This window comes from Rhinopithecus bieti, unplaced genomic scaffold, assembly GCF_001698545.2.
Source record: "Rhinopithecus bieti isolate Rb0 unplaced genomic scaffold, ASM169854v2 scaffold_75732, whole genome shotgun sequence".
Taxonomy (NCBI): Eukaryota; Metazoa; Chordata; class Mammalia; order Primates; family Cercopithecidae; genus Rhinopithecus; species Rhinopithecus bieti.
In genome coordinates, this window is record NW_016828978.1 from 42,925 (window position 1) to 66,419 (window position 23,495).

Sequence of the window (23,495 nt, forward strand, 5' to 3'; positions counted from 1 at the left end):
CCTGCGCCCCTCCCCCAGCCTCGCTGCTGCCTGGCGGTTAGATGGCGGCAGACTGCTGTGTTAACAATGAGGGAGGCTCCGTGGGCGTGGGACCCTCCCGGCCAGGTGAGGGATATATTCTTCTGGTGTGCCCGTTGCTTAAAGCGCGGTATTGGGGTGGGAGTTACCCGATTTTCCAGGTGTGTGTCTCAGTTCCCCTGGCTAGGAAAAGGGATTCCCTTCCCTCTTGCACTTCCCAGGTGAGGCGATGCCTCGCCCTGCTTCAGCTCTCGCTGGTGAGGCTGCAGCAGCTGACCAGCACCGATTGTCCGGCACTCCCTAGTGAGATGTCCCCAGTACCTCAGTTGAACATGCAGAAATCACTGGTCTTCTGTGTCGCTCGCGCTGGGAGTTGGAGACTGGAGCTGTTCCTATTCGGCCATCTTGCTCCGCCCCCCGGTCAATTCTTAAACTTGAGAATCAGGGCCTGAGAAGCAGAGAGACTAGTAGGCTTTTTTGAAAGTATTCAGATCTCAGACCTTGCTTGTCTTGGTCTCTGACATGCCTTTTGTGGCATATTCTGAAAAGTGCTAACTTCTCTAACCTGACCAGGTAGTTAGAAATAGTTCTATGTGGCCAAGTACGGTGGCTCACTCCTGTAATACCAGCACTTTGGGAGGCTGAGGCGGGTAGATCACGAGGTCAAGAGATTGAGACCATCTGGCCAACACTGTGAAACCTTGTCTCTACAAAAAATACAAAAAATTAGCTGGGCCTGGTGGCATGTGCCTGTAGTCCCAGCTACTCGGGAGGCTGAGGCAGAAGAATCTCTTGAACCCGGGAGGTGGAGGTTGCAGTGAGCCGAGATTGTACCACTGCACTCCAGCCTGGGTGACGACAGAGACGCCATCTCAAAAAAAACAAAAAAAAAAAAAAAAAAAAAAAAAAAAAAAAAAAAAAAAAAAAAAGATCTGTATGGTCACCGTTAAAATTTGAGCAATAAACTTTAATAGCTTTATTAATGTTGGTTTATGAATCAGGTATAATGTTGATTGATTTAATTCTGCAACACAGTGGAAATTACATTGAAATGTCCTTCTGATTTCATGTGTAAAAAGTGGGCAACTGCATGATAGAATTCAAGTTGAACTCCCTGTCCGTGTACTCACAAGCAAGCACTCTTGTTGAGATGTAATATTAAATGTGTCTTACAGTTTTATAAATAGGTAGTGATGGAAAGATTTGATTTAAAAGAAATTTCAATTTTTAAATACATTTAAAATGTATTTATTACTATGTATATCAAATATAAGGAGCTTACTCTCCACCTTTTATTTTATTTTATTTTTGAGATGGAGTCTCGCTCTTTCACCCAGGCTGGAGTGCAGTGATACAATCTCGGCTCATTGCAACTTCCACCTGCCGGATGCAAGTGATTCTTCTGCCTCAGCCTCCTGAGTAGCCAGGATTACAGGTATCTGCAACCATGCCTGGTTAATTTTTGTATTTTTAGTAGATACGGAGTTTTGCCACATTGGCCTGGCTAGTCTCAAACTCCTGACCTCAAGTGATCCACCTGCCTCGGCCTACCAAAGTGCTGGGATTACAGGTGTGAGCAACCATGCCTTGCCTCCACATTTTATTTATTAGAGACAGGGTCTTGCTATGTCCTACCTTGGCACTGAACTCCTGGACTCAAGTAGTCCTTCTGCCTCAGCTTCCTGAGTAGCTGGGCTTACAAGTGTGTGCCAATGTGTCCAGCTTTCACCTTTATTTATGTCCTAATTTAGATATGAATTTAATTAGATTTGTCCCTGACAGTTGATTTTGTATCTTTTTATTGTCCTTGTTAATGAGATTTACAGAACAGATAATCCCCAAGAACATGCAAAATGGAAACATATTTCTTAACCATATTATTTTCTGAGAGCCTTGTGTATTAACATGTCTGATGCTACCTTCTGTTTCTTGAGAGGTTCTGAGAACCCCTACCCTCATACTAAAACATGTCTCTTTTAATGCTCTCTGAAATCCCCCCAAATAACTTCTCACTAAAGGATCTCTTATTGTGTCACTGTTTAGGGCATTTAGATATTCAGGTAATGCGCTAGAGTTTTTCAGTTTATTTGATTAATCCAGGATTGCCCAGAGATTTAAGGAAACAGGATTTAAACTAGATCTACTTTTAGTGTTTATTAGTCCATTTTCATGCTGCTGATAAAGATACACCTCAGACTGGACAATTTACAAAAGAGAGAGGTTTGACTGGACTCACAGTTCCACGTATCTGGGAAAGCCTCACAATCATGGTGGAAGGCAAGGAAGAGCAAGTCATGTCTCACATGGATGGCAGCAGGCAAAGAAAGAGAGCTTGTGTAGGGGAATTCCTCTTTTTAAAACCATTAGATCTTGTGAGACTTACTCACTATCATGAGAACAGCCTGATGGAACATGTCTGATGGATACTGTGTTGAGTACAGTTGGCAACTGTTTTATTGAGTAGGCAGGTCTGTCTAGAATCTTCACATTTCAGCCTTTGGATAGAGGCTCATGCACAGTGCTATTCTAGGTTGTAAAACCATATAGATTAGACCACCGTAGGCAGAGAGAATACATCACATTTTGTTTATCCATTACTGATTGATGTCCCCCCCCCAATTTTGGGCTCTTATTAATAATCCTGTTATTACTGAGAGAGAAGGAAGAAAGAAACCAGTCAGGCAGATAGTTAGGGCAAAAAGTCCTCAGTAGAATTCCTTCTCTAACAAAGAGCAGCCTGGAAGATGGGGCTGCAAACATAGATAAGGAGCAAGTTCCAACACAGAGAGGGACCCTCCTGTGTAATCAGCAATCTTCGCATCCATTTGATGGGCTCCAATAAGCACAGTGGGCTCTAGTGAGCACATTCCTTTCCTTTTTGGACATTCTCAGATGAGGAAGCTTGCATGAGGTCGGGGTGCCTGCAGCTGCACCTGTAAGAGGAACTACTTTGGGCCAGGCATGTCCACTATGGAGGATTCTGCCCCCTTAACACATACGCAGTAAAAAAGATAAGCAACATGGAGTTACTTAGGCCAAGGACATGCCTGTGCAATAAAAGGTTGAGGTGGGGGCTGCCAGAGACTCTCGCCCTTTGCAAATGACACACCTAGTTCTAAGTGGTTTTTCATGCCTTATGTAGATGAGATACCCCTCCCCACTAGCTTGTTTATAAAACCCTTGTATTTCACTGTGAAATGGCAACCATTTTTTGAGACCCCTCTCTGTGGCAGAGGGCTTTCTCTCTCTCTCACTTATTAAACTTCTGCTCTAACCTCACCCTTGGAGTGTCTGCATCCTTGATTTCCTCAGCCATGAGACAGAGCACTTTGGGTGGCATCCCAGAAAATGAGACCGCTTCATTGCCATTTGGATAAAAGTCTTTTTTGCGTTTTATTTTCATTCTGAATTTTTATTGTAGCAAATTTCATATATTCATAAACCAAAGTAAGCAAAACAATGTAATAAATTCTCCTGTGCTCATGATCCAGGTTTAACAATTATGCACTTATGGCCAAACTTGTTTCTTTTCTACCACACTCACTTTCCCTACATCAGCATTATTTTTTAACAAATCTCTGATGTAATATCACTCTATTCACAAATATTACAGTACCTGCCTCTAAAAGATAAGCCCCTTTTCTAAAAATACTACTATTGTCCATCAGCATACTGAAAAAATAACATGGATTTAAAAAATTTCCTTATTAGATGTCCTCCATGTTCACATTTCTAGTTTTCACATAAATATTATTAAATTTGATGATTGCTTGAATTAGTCACCAAATAAGATTCATATACTGTAAGTGATTAGGATAGGTATTCTACATCTTTTTAAAATCCGTAAGTTCCCCCTTCATCTCTGTCTCTTTCTCAGAATTTATTTGTCAAAGAAACTGGATCATTTCTCTGTTAGAGTTTCCTGCAGTTTCACATTCCCTGACTGCATTCCTGTGGTGCAGTTTAACATGTTTCTATGTCCCCTGTATTTCCTACGAAATGGTAGTTGGACCTAGAGGTTTGATAAGATTCACGTTTCATTAAAAAATTGTATACTGCGTGTTGTTTCCCCATCTGTAGGAACATAATGCATGATATTCTTTTCGTTTTGTGATATTAGCCACCTTTGAACATCATTAATTGATCCTCAGTTCATTAAGAGTTGCAACAGAATGATATTTCAGCACTTCAATAAAGAGAAACTCCTCTCATCTACTATTTGGTTATCGAATGGCAGAGTTAATAAAATAAAGGAGGATGAATTCTTATTTCTTTTTCTCATCAGTTTTCAAAGTAGTAACTTTCCCTAGCATCCACAAAAGGTGATCAGTTCACATCTTTTTAAACATAATGCTCTAGATTTAAATTTAACTACACTTGATCTAATTCCATTTTAATATTAGACACATATATAATAATTTCTGTTTTGATTCAAATCTATTTCTGTATCCTCAGAGTGGCTAAGCTTGCCCAGTACAACTCAGAGGGACACCAACATCCTCTTGTGTAACTGTTGTTCCATGCGTCTGCCTTTGCTAGGACAAGGAAAAACATTTTGCAACCAACTGGGTATAGGGTAGAGGAAGCTGGAGAAAATTCTGATCAAAACTGCTTTCAAAGGGGCATAGGAGGATTTTCTTAGGGTGATTAAATTCTTTTCTCATTTTTTTTTTTTTTTTTTTTTGAGACAAGGTCTTGCTCTGTCACCCAGACTGGAGTGCAGTGGCATGCTCACAGCTCACAGCAGCCTTGACCTCTTGGGGCAAGCAATCCTCCCACCTCAGCCACCCAAGCAGCTGGGACCATAGGCACATGCCATTATGTCAGGCTAATTTTTCTATTTATTGTAGAGATCAGGTTTCACGATGTTGCCCAGGCTGGTCTTGAACTCCCTGAGGTCAAGCAATCCATCTGCTTCACTTCCCAAAGTGCTGGGATTAAACACATGAGCCACCATGCCCAGCTGAAACTCTCTTATACCTTGGTTTTAGTGTTTTCTATATTTGTCAAAACTCATAGAACTGTACATTTAAAAAGATGAATTACACCTAAAAGAAAATTATGCCTATGTAAATTATACCTAAAAGAAAACCACAATTATAACTTAACTTTTAAAATGCATCTAGAATAACACATATTTTTTCCTATTTTCTATTTATTTGTAATGCTTGATTAAAAATTATTTTTTAAGTGTTAGAATTAAAAAAAAATACATCAATAACTTTAACTTGATTATGATGACTTTATGACTTCACATAAATTGCTTTTAAAAATATATAATGTGAAAATTTAAGTTAGGCCGGGCAATGTAGCTCACACCTGTAATCCTAGCACTCTGGGAGGCCAAGGCGGGTGGATCACTTGAGGTCAGGAGTTCAAGACCAGCCTGGCAAAACCCTGTCTCTACCAAGAATACAAAAATTAGCTGGGTGTGGTGGCAAGTGCCTGTAATGCCAGCTACTTGGGAGGCTGAGGCAGGAGAATCACTTGAACTCTGGAGGTGGAGGTTGCAGTGAGGCAAGATCACACCAGTGCACTCCAGCCTGGGTGACAGAGCAAGACTCTATCTCAAAATTAAAAAAAATAAAAGAAAAAAAATTAAGTTAGGTAAGATCCAGTGGTTTCCAAATTTTGGTGCACATTAGAATCAGTCAAGAACTTTTAAAATCTTTCTTCCTGGAATGTTTGGGAGTGGAAACCTGGCATTAGGATTTTAAAAATTTTCCCTGGTGCTTCTCTAGTGATTCTAGGGAAATAGTCAAGGTTGAGAACCATTGCTATAGGGTCTTTGCTTGTTTTCAATTTTGGCTGTATGTTGGAATCACCTAAGGACTAAGGTACCTTTAAAGGCTATTGATATATGGGCTGACCCTCCCCAAATTAGGATTTGTGCGGCCTGGGTTGGGGGCCCAAGTGCTGAGAGTTTCAAAAGTTCCCCAGGTGTTTCTAGTATGCAACCAAAGTCGGGTCTATACAGTGTACCTTCTAAAGCTATGTAGAATTTGCTGCTCCCCTGCCACTTCCATTGGTCCCCAGACTAATAGCATCAGTATTGCCTGGAAATATGTTCTCAAATCTCACCTCAGACTTACTGAATGAAAAAATCAGAAGGTGGGACAAAGAAATACTTGTGTTTCAAGTCCTCCAGGTCCATTTGATATACAGTACAGTATGAGAAGCACTGCTTGGGGAGATTTGGTGGCCATCTTTTAGTTGTTGGTGGCAGAATTGGACTCTCACTGCTAGAACCTGATGGAGACTCCTGTGTGGAATTGGCCATTCTAGCATCTGAAACCCAGGTCAGATACTGGAGAATTATTTTAATATTGTTTTGACATATTTGATTGCTCCTGTACTGAAGTAGCATGAATGTTGTGGAGCTCTAAGAATGGCCGCCCCATTCACGTAGAGTTATTTTAACAAACTAGGGAAAATGCAAACAATAGTATCCTTTAGATGCACTGAATTACACTGCATTGCTATTAATATGGCCCAGTTCTCTGTGATTCTGTTTTAGATTCTGCAGGTCTTCCTTTGTTAGATCTCCTCTGATTTTTTTTTTTTTAAAGTGAAAGCTCATCTTGAAAGAGAACCACATTTATAGTAGAATGTCCAGAGACTTCAGTGATTCTTTATCACAGTGTCCTCTATTTTAATATTGCTCAGATTTTAGGTTTTAGTGTGACAAGACTTCATAAAAAGTATAAAAAGATAGTTTTCTTCAACTGCATTTTATACTGATTTAGAAAGACCTAAACACATGCTGCTTAGAAAACAGTGATATATGAGGGACGTTTTTTTCTTCGTATAGGCTGGATGAGGCATGTATCCAATCACTTAAAGTCTATGGCACAGGGTGGCAGTGGAAACAACTTTGAAATGGAGCTATCTTATGGTTTGTTGTAAAAGGGTGTAAAAGTAAAATTGATTAAAACTCTTGATAAATAAAACCGGAATTGAAGATAAAAGATTTGAGTATCTCCAGTCATACCTGACATTTCACTTCTTTCTCCAGCAATGGAAGACCTGCAGATTCTAAACAGAATCATACTTTACCTCTTTCTCTCCACACAAATGTTTTAATATTTCAAATATCTAAATAGAAGGATGAAGCAGTAAAACATTTTTCAAAGTAGTCCCAGCCACCATGCTAAGTCTGTTTGCCAGCTATATGTTTGGACGTGAGGTTTGGATTGCCCTAATATAATCTTATGCTTTTTTTTGCATTTCATCTCAGCCCAATCTGTTTGTTTGTAGATCAATAACAATAATTTGGGAATAAGGATTTAAATAAGAAACTTCAGTGAATGAGCCGATGATTACAAGGAGATTAAGACTTTGAACTGTTACTATGAAACCTTTAAAAAAGATCCTGAAAGGTTAATGTGTAAAATTTAAATCCTCATGTCCTAAATAGTTTAATCTGAATATTACCTTTAGGTAAACAGGGGAAATAACAAATAGACGACTTCGTTAGAATAATTTGGGTTTGGGATGGCAGCTGAGGTTAAGAAATATAATTGAATATTTTAAAAAGTTAGCAGTGGTAGAACTGAATTTAGGCTTGGTGTCTATAAGTAAGAATGAAAATCTTTGTTGGTGAAAGTTTCTATTCTATTTATTTCTTATACTGAAAGGAAGTTTTCCAAACTAAATTGTGGGCTGTAGTTGTCATAGAAATTAATAAGCACTTTGTAGCAACTTTGGAATACCTTCTCTGTAAGTGAGGCTCTGAGATAAGCTGCGCCGGCTGCAACTTTTGGAGGGCCTATAGGAGAATTCTCCAGGGTGGCTCTGGGCTTTGACACAGTGATGGGAATGTGGCTGTGTGAACAGCAGGTACAGGATTAGCTACATCTCTTGGGATGTGCAGAACTAAGTAGCCTCATTCTGTAAACATGGAAACCAGTTTAAAAAGAACCAAAGGGATGCGTGTTCTCTTGTGAGAACTAAAATAAGATCCATTTACAGTGTTTGTATTGGGGATACAGATTTTTGCTTAAATTTAACTTTAGACTTGCTTTTGCTGACTGACATGCTGACTTTGCCCAAACAATTTGGATTTTCCCCCTTTCTTTGTTGAGATACGGAAATTTTCAGGTATTGCAAAGAAGGAAAAGGGTGTGTGCACGTGTAAGGTGTGTATGGATATGTAGGGAGATGGAATATGCAGAGGGCTTGAAAATAAAGTACAAAAAAAAGAGAAGAGAATAACGGAAGAACTTGAGAATTATGACTTTAATCTCTTAGAATTTAATGCAAAGCAAAATTTAGCTAAAGAGATATATATTTATGGAAAATTGTGTTTATTTCACTCTTCCACTCCAGTTTTCAGATTCTTTAATTTCAACTTTTAATCTCTGTCTTTCATGAAGATAAAGTCTGTGCCTTTAAAATTTTTTGTTCCCGTATGTTTGTCAGATAATATTGTGGCATATGAAATGACTCAGCTACCGAAAGCATGGAGTTTTGCTTGCAGAAAGAAAGCAATGTTTGTTGGTGGCCTCTTTTGTATCTTTACTTCAGGAAGAGTCTATATTGTATCTTTTGAACTTCCTAAAACCAAAAACTGCATTTCTGCCCTGTTTCCTGGTGAGATAATAAATTACGTTTACAAGACTGGGGCTAGTTCCTTGGAAACACTTCTAATATTTTAGGTCCTAGTTTTTCATGATCGGTATGTCCCCTTTTATTATGCCACCACTTTTGTGTCAGTAACGCATAAACCAAAGCCAAAAAGAAAAAATAACAACAGCAACAAACATCTGTGAAATTGACTCCTGAACTGTGTTGGAAAACAGGAGACATGTCTTTGCATCACATATTTCAGCCTGTGAAAAACACTTGGCTTTTTTCCGTTTTTGGCTTTTCACCTGGGCTGTTACATATGTACTAGATATCTATTGATGAATAACAAACAAGTTACCCTGAAACTTAGCTTAAAACAGTAAACATTTCTCATCTCACACAGGAAGTGACTTAGCTGGGTGGTTCTGACTCGGTCTCTCACGAGGTTGCTGTCAAGGTGTCTGCTGGGCTGAAGGACATTCTGGGACTAACGGATCTGCTTCTGTGTGGATGACAGGTTAGTGCTGGTTTTGGAAAGGAGGCCTCAGTCCTTGCCATGAGGACTCTCCATAGGGCTGATGGAGTGTCCTTAAAACATAGCAGCTGGCTAACCCCAGAGCGAGTGATCCAGGAGGGAACAAAGTAAAACCCACAATGTTCATGACCTAAAGTAGGAAGTCACACGGTTATTTTCACAGCCTTCTCTGGTTACACAGATCAGACACATTTATTATATGACAAAAGATGTGAATGTCAGGAGATGGGGATTGTTGAGGGCCATCATGGAGGCTGGTTACCACCACCACATAAATGTCCAAAAGTCATGAAGGAAAATGAGACTAGGACTGTGGGTCTGGAATCTTCCAAAAGACTATAAAAGTAGATTTCCTCTATTTTAGGAAACATGCAATCTAATTATTTTAAGTATCATGTTTAGAATTTTGCACTCTTGGCTTAAAAAAGAGAAGAGGATTGAGGACAGATCTATAGTTTTTAGGTCAAATCACATAAGGCTTAGAAAGGAACTAACATTCTACCACTGGTCAGGCACTTTACATGAATTCTCTCACACCTCACAACAGCCCTCGGAGGTAAGTGGTATTAGTCCTGTTTGCAGATTCAAAAATTATGTTCCAGAGAATTTTAGTAGTTTTCTCATCGCCACACAGGTACTAAGTAGCTGAGCCCTCATTCAAATCCCGGTCGTTTTGATGCTAAAGTTTGAGTTTCTTATTACATCATACAGTAATGGGAAGTATGCTCCAGGTGATGGGCACCAGTGCCTGCCACCTTCACTGGTGAATACAGAGCACCTTGCATGCACATAATAGGCAACTTATAGATATTTGTTGAATACGTGAAATTAATTAATGTCTGTATACACTGAAATTACTACCTGAAATATTTATTTTGATCCCCAGACATGGTCTTTTAGATAAACTCAAGACTTCAGATTTAGTGGAATTATATTCCAGCACATTTGGAGAAGCAATCTGCTTGAAACTAGATGAAATGGCCTGTACAAATGTGGCTAGTAGTGTCTGATAAACATTAGGTGCTCAAAGATTATTTCACTCTTCACTTTGCAATTGTGGAAATTTTGCTCAAGTCATTGCATAATTAAGAACACTCATAAATTTTCAAAAATAATGAAACAAAGAGAAGCATTCTACTTTTCCATAAAAAGGAAAAATATGGATTCTGAAGACAGCTAACTTTGTCTGCAAAGAGCCGATTGATAAACAAGTGATTTAGCTGCTCCTAGAAAACAGTGAGCATTTGGTCTGCTGCAAGCCAATCTTGTCCTGAATTGCCTGTTTTGTTTTCCCTAACAACTTTTCTATATTTATCTTCTCCATCCTGCTTCTTCCCCTGGTCTAGCAATGTGATTTATGATGGGGCGTTTGGGAATCCCCCAAGGTGGCTTGGCCACTTGAGGTGCTTGAGACTAAAGGTCAGTCACATGGACAGTCCCAAGCCCAAATAAAAACTACAGACCAAGGCTTAGGTGAGTTCCCTCGTTTGCAATGCTTCATGCATATTGTCAAAGATAGTTGCCAAGAGAATGTGGTGTTGCCCTTGACGCCACTGCAAGGTGACAACTGGAGAGTCCATGAGTGGGACTCGCCTGGATTCTTCTCCATTTGTCTCTTCTCTTGGTTGATTTTAATCTGTATCTTTTAACTCTAATAAAATACAATCTTAGTATAACAGCTTTCAGTGAGTTTGGTACATCCTTCTAGTGAATTATTGAATCTGAGGGTCGTTTTGGGAACCCTGAACTTGTGGTTGGTGTCAGAAGTGAGGGTGGTCTTGGGGACTTCCCTAACCCCTGCAACTGATCATCCAATTGCACTTTTAAGAAAACCTGAACACTTTACAGTGGTCTTTGGGATCCTAAGCAGTAGCCTTTATCCACCTGTCTGATGTTATTTTGTACCACATTCATTCTCCTTCATTACCTCCAATCACGTTGTTCCTCTCTTTGGTTTTCAAACATGTCCACAAGTGTCTTGGTACGTAGTTTCTTCTGTTGCATCTCTCTGGCTTCAGATATTTACAGGACAGATTGTTTTATTAAGGTATTAATTAAAATGATCACTTCTTCCAATAAGTCCCATAGAAGGCAAAATCCTTGACTATTTTGTTGTGCCCAAGCGCTTAGAGCAGCCACTAGCACACTTTGGGCATTCATTAAATATTTGTTAAATAGAGTCATAAAATGTATTTCCTTTTGAAAAAGCAGAGTAAATAAGCTGTCAGGTCAAGCAACTATTGGAAGCCATGGTGTATTTTATATTAAAAGATGTAAACAAACCACCTCTCAATATACTTGCACTTAAGCATAGCTGGTAGAGAATTGATGAATGAATCAATTTTCACTTGGTGGCTTACCTTAAGAGTTTCTCTAGCATTTTAATTAATGAGTTGACAGAAAGATATGTATATCAAATTTTTAGGTAAAAGAAAACTTAACACTTGAAAGGGTCAGAACAGGTAGAACAAAGGAATGGAGAGCATCAAACATAAAATTGAATTAGAATAAATTTAAATTATCACATTCAGTTTAAAAAATAAAGTTGGCTGGGCGTGGTGGCTCATGCCTGAAATCCCAGCACTTTGGGAGGCCAAGGTGGGTGGATCACCTGAAGTCAGGAGTTCAAGACCAGCCTGGCCAACATGATGAAACCCCATCTCTACTAAAGGTAGAAAAATTAGCTGAGTGTGGTGGCGGGCACCTGTAATCCCAGCTACTCGGGACGCTGAGGCAGGAGAATCTCTTGAACTCGAGAAGTGGAGGTTGCAGTGAGCCCAGATTGTGCAGTTGCACTCCAACCTGGGTGACAAGAGAGAAACTACATCTCAAAAAATAATAACAATAATAACATAATAAAATAAAAAAAAAAGTTGAGGAAAAATCTTATAAGCCCCCATTTTGTAAAAAATGGCTAAGGAAACTGGAGTTATTAAATATAAAGAAGAGAAGATTTAGGTAGATATGATAATTTATATTTAAAAGCTATCAAGCGGAACAGAGATTGGATTTATTTTGTGTAATTCTACAGCTACTGATAAGACAAAGACTTGGAACTTTTGAGGAAAGATAGACTTTGATAAGGAAGAATATTCTAGCAGAGTTATTCACAGTAAAATGGGCAGTGTGAGAAGTACTGACTATCTTGTTGCCATATAATGCATTTAAACCGTATCTAGGTAACCATTTGCCAGGCAGACTGATGGAAAGATGAACTCCATGCGTTTTTTTTTTTTTGAGACGGAGTCTCGCTCTGTCACCCAGGCTGGAGTGCAGTGGCGCGATCTCAGCTCACTGCAAGCTCTGCCTCCCGGCTTCACTCCATTCTCCTGCCTCAGCCTCCTGCCTAGCTGGGACTACAGGTGCCCGCCACCACGTCCGGCTAATTTTTTGTGTTTTTAGTACAGACGAGGTTTCACAGTGTTAGCCAGGATGGTCTCAATCTCCTGACCTTGTGATCCTCCTGCCTCGGCCTCCCAAAGTGTTGGGATTACAGGCGTGAGCCACTGCACCCAGCCAAACTCCATGCTTTTTAAAGACCTTCACAAGTCTCTGAGTTCTTGTAGTTTAGGAAATCTAGGGACCAGTTTCCAGGATCTTAGGGAATCCAAGGATCAGATCCTTAAGACAAGATGATATTTCAAGGTCAATAATGGCAGATTCCTCAAAGGATAAATACTCTGTCCACAAATTCTTTGACGTTCCTCTCAAAATAGAGGCCTGCCTTAGGGACTCACATCTAACAGGTGGAATGCAGCATGCTGCATGATTTGTGAGGCTAGGTTAGAGAAGGTGAAATAGCTTTCATCTGACTTTCTCTTGGAACACTGTCCTTTGGAACCCAGCCTGTGTTCATGTCCAGAATTATTTTTACTGAGTGACTTTGCCTAAGGCATTTAATTCTCTCAAATTTAGCAGTCACATGGCAAGATCACGGGTAGGTATTTCCAGCCACATCTCCAGCTAAGGTCTCAGCTGAGAGCCAGCATCAACTGCCTGACATGTGAATGAGTAAGCGAACCTTTAAATGGTTCTATTATCCAGCCTTTGAGCCACTCCAGCTGGGGCCATATGGAGCAGAGACGAGATGGCACCATCAAGCCCTGCAGAAACTGCAGGATTGTTCTGTGTTTTAACCATTTTACCTTAGGTGAGGTATGGTGAGGCCAGAGAGGGATCAAGGAAGAGAAGCTGGAAAGAGTTTTACAATTTTGTTACGTTCATTTTTCCCTGAGAACATAGTATGCCATGCAGGGCCACTCAGCGGCAGAAGCAGTGGGGTTGGTTGTGCACAGGGAGAGAGGGAAACTCTGGGAAAGTGCTTTTATTGCGTTGTGGGGTTTCTGTGGGAGAATAAAAGGTGAGATAGGGCAAGTAGGCTTTGGATTGGCTAGGTGAATATTAGGAATCAGTGGGCTGATTGAATTGAGGAATCAGGAGACTCTGAGGCATAAAGACTGTCCTCAGTTTTCTGGTATGTGGTCCTGAGGTGATTAGGATGGGTGTGCAGTGGCCCAGAATGAGAAAGCCTAATAAGGGAGATGCTTGAAGAATGGACATAATTGGCTTTTCAAGAAGGGGAACTGACCAGCCTCTAGCCTGAGCCTCAAAACTGGGCTAAGACAGCGTTCATAAAACTATAATACAGTGAGCAAAATAAATGTTGGCATCATTTTAAGCCATTGCTTTCAGTAGTGTATTATGTATCAATAGATAATTGGAGCTTTCTGACTGTTGGTAGTTGTAGAAACTCACAAGATGGAGAGTCTGTTGTGTTCTTCCAGACATAGAAAAAATGTAATATCCCTGTCAGCTTCTAGGACCCTTCTGGGTTTGTGATCTAGAGTTCTTCCCTGGATATGATTTACTGAGTCATCACATGAGCCCTAAAGCCTGGCCCAAACTGTGGCTCTTGTGAAGCCCCGAGGATGTGCTTTCTGTAGGTCTTCATGGGACAGCAGTGAGAGAGGAGCTTCCTGGATGTCAGAGAAAGGTCTGTCTTAGCTCACTCTCAGAGTAAAGGTGTATCTGTCTTAGTTTGGGTTCACTTAAATGGAAAGCTTGAGAAATGAATTTGGGTGCTTATAGTGTATTTGGGGAGGATCCCAGAAAGCAGTAGTGAGGGTATGAGAAGAGTTAGACAAGGATGGAGGAAAACCCAATGTAAGGGAGTGAAACAAGGACTTGATTCTCCTGGCGTCTTCTGAGAAGAATACTTTGCAGAAGTATCCACCTGTAGGATAGGAATCAGAGACATTTATCCAGCCCCCATCGTTTCCCCTTAGGTTGAAGGCTATCTCTGAGAGCAATCTCTGAACTATGCTTGTCCTTGGTCTGAGCAGGCTTCTATGGCAACGCATCAGAAAAGGCCTTTTGGCAGAAAGCAGAAAGATGGGTGACATGCCCTTGATGCCCTCAACTTGAGGGTAGTCTGAGCTCATGTGGATTTTTGCTAAGGCTGAAATTCAAGGTGTCCAGAGTGATATGCTATGAAACAGCGAGGTATCTGCCACAAAATCAGGATAGGAAAATTTGCTAAAATTGGAGTTAAAGGTCTGACTTCCAGATCACAATTATACTAAGCAACCATGGCCAAGGCACTTAGCTTCCAGTTTTAGTTCTCTCATATATAAAATGAGGATAACATTATTAGGTGACATTTTTGTGGAAGATACAAAGCCAGGGACAGTGAGTCACAAGGAGATGTGAACTGGCTGGCTGTCAAGGGGCCTCCGGAGGAGGTGTTACTGTGAGGCCTTTGCCATAACCTATGGCGACTCTATATTCTCAGAGTGGTATCTTCTTTCAAGGCAAGGCTTATAACCAAATTTGTAAAGATTGACCTATAAATCAGCATAAAAGTTTATTAGTTTAGAATGACAAATGTGAAAGTCACTGAGCATGGACAGTGCTATTATTTGGCTAGGCCATACTGTCTTTGAAGGCAAGCAATTTTGGAAGTTCAAAGTCAGAAAGTTATTAAGTGAGAATAGGATCCAAATAAATATAATTAGTTATGTGGTTGAATTTTGGAGCACCAGGGTAAAGGTAGCCTGATGTACCCTTTACTATTACAGGAATATTCCTCTCCCTTGAATAGGCAAATGCTATCATCAGCTTCTCTGACTTGTCCAGTGATTTTTATTATAAAGGTCATTATAATGACTGAGGTATTGGCAAATATCTTCAAACCTATCTTATGCATGTCTGGGATTCAACTGACTTTTATAAATCAACTTTGCATGTCTCTATCACTGTGCATTGTATTGATTTTGCAGTGCAATTCTCAGAGGCAAAAGTTCTTTTTTTCTTTTTTCTTTTCTTTTCTTTTTTTAACCGAACTCTTCAGGGAACAACTCATCCACTATACTGCCTGACAGGGTTATTGTAGAGATTAAAGGACATTGTTAAACTGATAAATACTGTGAGTTACTCTTGACATTATTAGATCATGGACTCCAGTAGGCAGTAATGGGCTCTGGCAAGTAGAGGAAAAGAGTTTTATAACCAATGAAATAGAAAAGTATTCTTAAACATTTTTTTTCATTGAAGAGTTAAAGGACTTTTGTAATCATGAATAAAAGAGGTTGTGTTATTTTTTCGTTAGCTGAATACTGAGCTTAAAACTAGACTACTGTTGATCAAATTATAAACTGATATCCAAAGCAATGTGACAGATTTTATTAGGAATTGTCAAATGTAGTAAAGGGGAAACCACATGTGTAAGTCTGGACTTATGGAACATAAAATATAATTTTTAACGTATTGGAGATAAACTAATTTTTAAAAGCTGAATGTAAGAGGAACATTACTAACCTGGAAACTCGGAGACTAGAGCACTTGCCTTGTTCTGCTGACTAAAGAGCTGTGTGACTTTGGCCAATTGTCTCACGGGAACTCAAGTTTCCTCAACAGTAAAAAGAGGACTAGTTTAGCATACATAATGCTATGTATATTTTAGCTCTAAAACTTTTTGAAACAAGTAAAGATTCTTGCGGGTAGGAGCAATAGGAGTCAGATAACTTTTAAAAAGTGTGAATATTTTAGAGGAAAGTAAGAGATGGGAAGAGCTTCAATTGTCGTAAAAGGGAAATTGCTAACCTGTATTCCAGAAAGTTGCAGTCGAACATTTTCAATTTTCTGACACTAAAATACAGAGATAATACTTGAAGAAAAGTTCATAGGAAGTCCCTAATTATAGTGACCAGCCATCCAGGTTTCCCTGGCACTAAGAAATTTCTCAGAAAGCAGGACTTCCTCTATTAAATTGGGGAAAGTCCTGAACAAAACAGGACAAATCAGTTTCTTTCTTACTCCTAACATGCAGTCTGTATTATTTCAGCATAGGTTCCAAACTTCCCCCTATGTTGATGGCAGCCAAGTGGTAAGAAGGGTTGCTATTAATAAACTTTAAACCCTACAAATGGTGCTTCTGAAAGGCATATAATACTTAAGTGATGAGTAGAGTTTTAAAGTCACAAGCTGGGGAATGTGCATAAAGGAAAGCAGACTAAGAGACAAGAGGCTAGAAACAAGCTTTTTTCCCAGTGTTCTGTATCCAGTAATTTGTTCATTCATATCTTCAGTGTTAATGAGTACACCCTCTGTGTGAAATTCAGTGCTTGCTGCTGGAAATGAAACCAAATGAACAAAAAATTCATAAAAGAACAGGATCATATCTCTCATGAAATTTATTTTAATCTACTTTGTTGTTATTAAATGTCTCTTCCCGTTTGTCTTCCAGAGCACTGTCCTGTAAGTATTCGCACATCTCAGTTCTGAGTCTAGGGCCTAGTACTTGGCAGGCACTCAATAACTATTTAATGAATTGAATTTCTATTATTCCCTTTGTTCTTCTACCTTAAAAAAAAGAACCTCTCTTTTCCCTTCTTTGTCTCAAGTAATTCCACTAATATTTTTTCTCCAGGACTCAAAGCACTTGGCAAACATTTTCTGAAATCTTTATAGCCTGTCTCTGAAATAGATAAGAAGTACCCTGATAGCAATTGTACCTATCACTGGCTATGGTCTCTCTTCGTCCTCTTATATCCTATTACTGATGGTTCATTTGAACTTCCACAGCAGGTCAAGACACAGTTTAATAGTTCTCATGGCTCATTTTGGGCATCTGCAGGGCAGTAGACTCAGAAAAATATGTGGACTTCAAAGGTACTTATCGGAGGAAATTCAGATCAAAGCAAACAGCACAGTAAATACACCTAGTGTGGGGCTTGTGTTCTACAGCATAGGGCCTATAAAGGTCTCCTGAGGACGTAAGCCAGAAACAGCCACCTGGAGTTGTAATTTTCCAGTCCTTCTGGAGATTTAGGTGAGGTCATTGCTGTGGATTCCATTTTGAAGTTTGGCAGCAGGAAGTGATCTTGGGATTTAACTGTGTCCGAGTGTCACTACACTGAAAATAGGACAAAATAATAAGACATTTATGACAAGGCTATTTGCTTTTTGCATAATGTGTGGAATTGAAGAGCTAAAAATATTACTAAATTAAAAAAATCCCTAATTAATTCCTATCACATTCCAGTGAGAAGATGAGGGTTATGCTAGTTTCTCTTTTTTTATAGAAAGGACAATTGGATTTTTTTAGTAACTATTAAGGTTCACACATCAAATTAACAGCAATATACTCACATAGACATCTACTGTGACTACCACAAAACATTTCTGGGTCTCAGTGGGTTGTGCATGTTTGAAACTACCTAAACTGTTGGACTTTGCTCAGATTCTAGGATTACAAGCTATACAGTAGGTGTGCTATTTAACTTAATTTAATTGTCATCAATCAGTGTGACCTGATATTTGCATTGTTAATAGCCTTTATGTTTAGATCTGTCTGGTTGCTCCACTTTAGACAGATAATTTGTGAATAGACACGCCTTTCTGCAATTGGATAAACTCCTACACATGGGTAAAAAATGTCTTAAATTTGGAAATAAGCAATTGGAAAATTAATTATCTTGTTAACAAGGCAGCCAGTCCTTCCTTAAGTGTGTGTGTACATGCATCTGAGTGTCTGTCTGTCTATGTGTTAGCTACCTGATTTTATTACTGATCATCAGTAACTCTTAAAAAAGAAAAAGAAAAAAAAAAAAAAACAGAACTGTTTATAATTCTGCAGGGTCTTGATAAGAAAAATGCAGTAGGAAGCAGTTAGTTCAGTTAGTAATTCTCTTTCACTATACTTTGGAGATATACATGATTAAAACAAGTCTGTCTGTCTATAGATAGACATAGATAGATGGGGATAGATAGACATATAATCTATATAATCTACAATCTATCTATCTGTATAATCTATAATCTATCTACCTGTCAATCAAGGAGTTAATATATTTATGTGGCTCAAAAATCACAAAGCAAGACCAGGTGTGGTGGCTCATGCCTATAATCCCAGCACTTTGGGAGGCTGAGACAGGTGGATCACTTGAGGTCAGGAGTTTGAGACTAGCCGGCCAACATGGCAAAACCTCCCATCTCTACTAAAGTTACAAAACTCAGCTAGGTATGGTGGTGTACGCCTGTAGTCCCAGCTATTCAGGAGACTGAGACACGAGAATCTCTTGAGCCCAGGAGGTGAAGGTTGTAGTCAGCTGAAATGGCAGCACTGCACTCCAGCCTGGGCAACAGAGACAGACTCTGTCTTAGAAAAAAAAAAAAAATCACAAAGTATAAAATAAAGTTCATAGTTACAAGTCTCCCTCCTATTTCTTGTTACCCCTCTGCCAAGACACTTCAGTCATACATAATGATTCTTCTTAATTGCTTGCATCCAGATTTTCAGTTTTAAAAATTTATTTAAAAGCCAATTAAAATATGGCTTCTTTCCTTCTTTCTTTTACAAAAAGGTAACATATTACAGACACTCTTTTACAGTTTCTTCACCTAACAAAGTGCTGTATAATGGTGGTCTTGCCTTAGCAGCACGTAGATAGCTCCCTCTTTTTTTTTCTAGCTGCATGGTACTTCATTTTATAGATAAGTGTTTTTCAAATTTTAGTATATATCATAGTTACTTAAAGGGCTTGTTAAAATACAGATTGCTGAGCTCTACCCTCAAGACTCCAATGAAGAGATCTACGGTGGGGTGTGAGAATTTGCATTTCTGATAAATTGCCAGGAGATGCTGTTGCTGTTAGTCTGAGGACCATACTTTGAGAACCACTGCTCTAGATAATTATAATATATTATAATTTAGCCTGATGGTAGATGACAGATATTTCTCCAACCTTTTGCTACTATAAACTATGAAGGAATGAATATTCTTATTCATATACCCTTCAAACAAGTGTAGGAGTTTTTGTAGGATAAATTTCTAAAAGTGGATTTTCTGGTCCAAGTGTTATATATCTTTGTAACCTTGATACGAATTTCCACTATAGTGTCAAATTGGTGGTGATTGCAATGTACACTTCTACCAACAATATATAAAAGTGCCTACTATACCATACCAAAAAACTTATTATAAAAACTTTATTTCTGCAGGTCTAATAGATTAAAAAAAATGGTTTTAATTTGCATTTAACTTTTCATATAATGAAGAATTTATTTGTATTTATTTTTTGAAATTTACTTTCTGGAGTAAGTTCCCTAATTTTTCTAGAATTCCACTTTCTTTATTTGTAAAATGAGAATATTGGTAAATTTTAGGTATTAGGCAGTTCAAACTGCTGTGGCCCCATGACTTTCTTTTTGGTCGTAAGTAAGCGAATGAATTCTACTTCATCTCATTACACAATTTCATTTATTTGGCCATTTGTTTACTCATTAATCAGTCAGCATCTACAATATGCTAAGTACAGGAGATAAAGAGATGAAAACCTTATTTTTGAGGCATTTACTGTCTGCTAGAGGAGACCAACATGCAAACAGTTATGTTACAATAAAATGGTGGCTACTAGGATGGAGAAAAGAGACAGAAACAAGTGGGGGCAGGTCGAAAGCAGCATAGGTTTATTGGACAAAAAAACTTGTGAAGGGGTACACCAGCTATGTGGCTGGAGCTCGAGCTCCTCTTACAGACTGGGGCAGTTATAGGTCCAGCCAGGAGAAGCAGAATTGTTGCAAAATGGGATGAGTGGTGTGGTTAGCTGCTAATAAGGGAGGAATTTCCTATGGCCAGGCAGTTGGGCCTGAGACCTGCCCGACAATATGTTTCCCACTGCCGGGAAATTTCCACTCTGGCCAGGGTGTACAAAATGGGGGGTGGTTGACAAAATGGCACAGCTTGGGTTAACAATGGTTGTAACAAAGGTACCTACAAAGCCCAGGGAAATGAAAACCTATTTGTCTCTGGGGGAATCAGGAAAAGCTTCATGCAAAAGATAGATCTCAACTGACGCTTAATGATAAGGAGGAGTCTGCCAGGTGGACAAGTGGAGGAGAGTATCCGAGGCAGAAGAACAGCTTATGCAAAACCAAAGCAGCATGGGGAAATATGGATATTCAGGGAACTAATGTAACATTGATTCTTAAACAGAAGGGGTGGGAGAAGGGCAACTCTAGTTTTCTAGTTCCCATTTGGGGTGGGAAAATGGTCTCAATTCCTTCAAATCGGCTTGTTCCAAACCCCAGACTATAATATAAATGTTTTCCTCCTATTTCCAGTAACCAATTTTCTCTCTATTAGATCTCTCATCTGGTCCTCTTTTGACCATGGAATTTGTGGTTTGAACTCTTCTTTGTCTCAAATGAAGATTTATTTGAGGCCTTGCTGCATGAGCTTGCCAATTTAATGTTCCATCCTCTGCCACATAATTCTTAATGAGAGAGTCAGAGGTTAATAGAAAAATAACATAGAAAGGAATATGTCTTATGCTCTAACTTTAAGAGTGTATATTCTCAAGGACTATTTGTGCAAATGGGGAGATGCTCAGAACATATTATGGAGAAAAGAGAGAGGATGCACATTGTCTAATGATAAAGCAGGAGTTGTGTCTGTTATTTTTCATACATAAATCAATCAGTCTGTTAATCATCTGTCCTATTTATTTGGCTATACAATTCTATATTTTTTAAAAATTAATATATTCTGATATATTTCTACGTTATTAAAACTCTTCATAGACAACACATTTAGGCTGCCTTGGCTATCATCCATTGCACCATTTGGTGGATGACCACAACTTGGTTCTTTATTCTTCTATTTTTAGACATTTGGGTTTGTGCATTTTATTCATATAAGCAGAGAAAAAAGAAATAAATTACTAACAAAGTTTGTCTTAGTCCATTTTCTGAGCTGCACATAGGTCTCCTTGGGCCACAGCTGGGGTGGCTGAGGAGCACTGTGCTGAAATACAGAGAGCAAGGTGGCCCTGGCCAGTGGAGGGTGCCCTCAGCTATTTCCTGAAACCATTCTGCTCTTTTGGAGCTCTAGGCCCATTATGAGAGGAGCAACCTTGAAGATCTCCACAATACCATTGAGGTTATTCTCCCATTGTCTTGATGAATGACATCTGGCTTCTCTCTAGCCATACTTTCCCCTCATCAAAAGGTTGCTTGGCCACATCCTTGCATGCTTCACATTCTTTTTATGAACAGGCTACAAAATTTTCAAATATTTATATTCTGTTTCCCTTTTAATTATAAATTCCATCTTTAAATAATTTCTCTCTTCTCTCATTTCCCTGTATGTAATTAAAAGAAGCCATGCAGCACTTTCAATATTTTGCTCAGAACTTTCTTCTGCCGGATATCCTAGTTCATTGCTCTAACGTTCTGCTTTCCATAAAGCCCTTGGGCATGAACAATTCCGCCAAGTTCTTTGGTATTTTTTTTTTTAAACAAGAATGGCCTGTACTCCAGTTTCCAATACCTTGTTTCTGTTCCTTATTTTCGTGTGAGACCTTATCAGAATTGCCTTTACTGTCCATACTTCTGCCAGTTTCCCGGCACAATGACTTAGTAATGTCTAAGAAGTTTCAGACTCTCCCTACATTGCCTGTTTTCTTCTGAGCCCTCACTAGAATGACACTTAAAGCTCTGTTTATGACAAAATAGGCTTTTTCTTGCCTGCTCCTCCAAATTCTCCCAGCCTCTGCCCATTACCTAGTTCCAAAGTTGCTTCTACATTTTCAGGTATTTGTTAAAGCAACAGCCCACTTCTCCCGCACCAATTTTCTGTCTTAGTCTATTTTGTGCTGCTCTAACAGAATACTGCAGACTGGGTAATTAATAAAGAACAGAAATGTATTGGTTCACAGTTCTGGAGGCTGGGAAGTCCAATATCAAGGTGCTGGCATCTGGTGAGGGTCTACTTACTGTGTCATAACGTGGCAGAAGGCATTACATGGCCAAAGGGCGAAGTGGGTGAGAAAGAGCAAGTGGAGGATGAACCTATTCCTGTAATAATGAACTCATTTCCATAATGATGACGTTAGTCCATTTGTAAGGGTGGAGCCTTTATGACCTAAACACCTCTTAAAGGTCTCACTTTTTAATACTATTACAATGGCAACTAAATTTTAACATGAGTTTTAAAGGGGATAAACATGCAAACCATAACTGAATTTATCTTGGATAATGGGTTAATGGGCAAAGATGATCTCTGTAGTTAATTAAAAAAAAAAGTCAAAAAAAGCCAGGTATAAGAAAGATATTGTGGCTATAGAGGCATCAATGAATAATGGAAACAGTGATATTTCTCATCTCTTTAGCATTGTACCAGCATCGTGTTCAGAGTCTAATGTGTTTTAAATTTTGGGCTGCTTAGTTATCCAAAGACCACACTGAGAAATCTATGCTATTATCAACTTAAGCTTCAGCCCCTCTACCTGGTCCTTCCACCCTAAGTTTGGGCGAGCATGCACTGAAAGTCCCAACCTTCTAATCATACCTTGGTCTACCTAGCGACCAACCTCCATTCTAAGGCTATCTGGGAAGCTTCAGCCACCAATTATCTCCTTAACATACACAACATACTCTTATGACACTGAAGATTCCAAGAGTTTTAGGTTCTATATGTCAGGAAGCTGGACAAAGACCAAATATATACAGTCATGTGTTCCTTAAGGATGGAGATACATTCTGAGAAATGTGTTGTTAGGTGATTCTTCATTGTGCAAACATCGTAGAGTGTACTCACACAAACCTCAGTGATACAGCCTGCTTCACAGCTAGGTTCTATGGTATAGACTATTGCTTCTAGGCTACAAACCTGTATAGCATGTTACTATATTGAATTCTGCAGGCAACTTTCACATGATAATAAGTATTTGTGTATCTAAATATATCTAAACATAGAAAAGGTACAGTAAAAATATGCTGTAGAAGATACAAAATGGTACACTTGTCTAGGGTATTTACTATGAATGAAGCTTGCAGGACTGGAAGTTATTCTGAGTGAGTCAGTGAGGGAGTG

At 39.1% G+C, this 23,495-nt stretch overlaps 1 long non-coding RNA gene across 1 annotated transcript in view; it reads left to right on the forward strand.

Annotated features, from left to right (window-relative positions):
• The first annotated feature begins 8,994 nt into the window (after nucleotides 1-8,994).
• Nucleotides 8,995-23,495, forward strand: part of LOC108523876 (uncharacterized) — a 42,689-nt gene continuing 28,188 nt past the window's right edge. Inside the window, exon 1 of the long non-coding RNA XR_001883916.1 lies at nucleotides 8,995-9,103. This is a non-coding gene — a long non-coding RNA (uncharacterized LOC108523876). The remainder of the gene's footprint in view (nucleotides 9,104-23,495) is intronic.